A 2,222-nucleotide genomic window follows, 5' to 3' on the forward strand; every position below is an offset into this window, starting at 1 on the left:
TTCCAACCCCACCACCCTGTGATTCTGTGATAATTACATTTAACTTCTGTCTATTTTAAAATCTGTAATCTTTCACAATTCGCTTACTCCAAGTTAATCACTTCTCTATAATTGCTGTGTCTCCAAATTCTATTATTCTTGTTGATTCAGCTGGATTTGGTTTAAACCAACCACGGAGAGGACGATACAAGGGACAAAATGAGAAGCAGCGTGGTTGCATGGTTTATAAGAATTGTTATTGTATTATTTCATACTGCTGCTACCTGTCCTTTGCATCACCTGGTAGGGCTGGGTGCCTTTCCTCTGTCTGGCCAGTTCTGTTTGCTGATGGCCACCAGCTGGATTCTGTGAACAAGAATATTTAGGGTTGTTGCTGACTGTCAAGTGGAGAGTGAGCAACAGGAACACCCGCGCTCCAGCGTGCTCTCTCAGTTCTTGCCACATCTTCATGTTTAGGGAAAGCAGTGGTTTATGTTGCTGGAATGGTCAGTGGCTACAGTTAATGATTTCTGATGCTGATTTTTCCATCGCAGCTCTGAAAGGTGCAGGTGTTGTGCGGGGAGCTGTGGAGTGTGCTTAGTTGTTTCTCTCACCTTTAGCTGAAGTCCTATTTGGATCGAAACCTCACAGTCTCATTCAAGTTGCACTTCCAAACATTTACATCTCTGTGTGTAGTCATAGATATTTCATAGAATGAATCCCAGAGTGGTTTGGGTTGGAAGGGACCTTAAAGCTCATCCAGTCCCAACCCCCCTGCCAGCAGCAGGGACACCTTCCACTAGACCAGGTTGCTCAAAGCCTCATCCAGCCTGGCCTTCCACACTTCCAGGGAGGGGGCATCTACAACTTCCTTGGGCAACCTGTTCCAGTGTCTCACCACCCTCACAGTGAAGAACTTCTTCCTAATATCTAATCTAAACCTCCCCTCTTTCAGCTTAAACCCATTTCCCCTTGTCTTGTCATTAACTGCCCTTATGAAAAGTCCTTCCCCAGCTTTCTTGTAGCCCCTTCAGGTACTGGGAGGCCACTAGAAGGTCTCCCCGGAGCCTTCTCTTCTCCAGGCTGAACAGCCCCAACTCTCTCAGCCTGTCCTCACAGCAGAGCTGCTCCAGCCCTCGCATCATCCTCGTGGCTTCCTCTGGACTTGTTCTAGTTGGTCCAGGTCTCTCTTGTGATGGGGGCTCCAGAACTGGACGCAGTACTCCAGGTGGGGCCTTACGAGAGCGGAACGGAAGAACAGTCCTTGGCTGATTTCTAAGTAACCTTCATGAGTTGTACAGACTCACTTTTTGAGATACTCAATCCCTTGGCTTATCTAGAGATCAAGGTGGGAGCAGTTTGCTGGCTGCCTGTGAGGCACATTTGCATTGTCTTTCTGAGAGAAAAGTGCATTTCTTGTTAATATTGCGTATGCAAGATCAGCGTGCTGATACCGAGGTGCTTCAGCTCTTTAGTGAGTTTGCTGCAAAAGACTTTGACACCTGGATGCTCTTTTTACCAGTTTTCTCTGTAAAAAAGACCCACCTTCTACCCATATACAAATTAAAAAGTTTACCTTGGTACCTCAGACAAATTTGGGTCTGGAAATGCATCACGAAGAGGTTGAATGCCTGTCGGTGAAAAGCTTAATGAGCTTTTCTGTTATTATAAAGCAACTTAAAAGAACAGATAGCTCCTTTGAGATACCAGCTACCTCCTGCCTGACAGCTCTTTCAAAATAACTGCTTCTTTATAAAAAATGTCCTCTCTTTGTGGAGAAGAAGTTGCAGTGAGCTTCGTTGCAGTGAGCTTCGTTGCAGTGAGCTTCGTTGCAGTGAGGTTCGTTGCCTCTTTAGAGGTGTTGGCTCTGTACAATATGCAAAAATCTTCAATTTACCAGATTTGAAGTTTGTAACAAGTCCAGAGGAGGCCACGAGGATGATGCGAGGGCTGGAGCAGCTCTGCTGTGAGGACAGGCTGAGAGAGTTGGGGCTGTTCAGCCTGGAGAAGAGAAGGCTCCGGGGAGACCTTCTAGTGGCCTCCCAGTACCTGAAGGGGCTACAAGAAAGCTGGGGAAGGACTTTTCATAAGGGCAGTTAATGACAAGACAAGGGGAAATGGGTTTAAGCTGAAAGAGGGGAGGTTTAGATGAGATATTAGGAAGAAGTTCTTCACTGTGAGGGTGGTCAGACACTGGAACAGGTTGCCCAAGGAAGTTGTGGCTGCTCCTCCCTGGAAGTGTT

Source organism: Antrostomus carolinensis, unplaced genomic scaffold (assembly GCF_000700745.2).
Source record: "Antrostomus carolinensis isolate BGI_N321 unplaced genomic scaffold, ASM70074v2 scaffold9093, whole genome shotgun sequence".
In the NCBI taxonomy this organism is placed as follows: domain Eukaryota; kingdom Metazoa; phylum Chordata; class Aves; order Caprimulgiformes; family Caprimulgidae; genus Antrostomus; species Antrostomus carolinensis.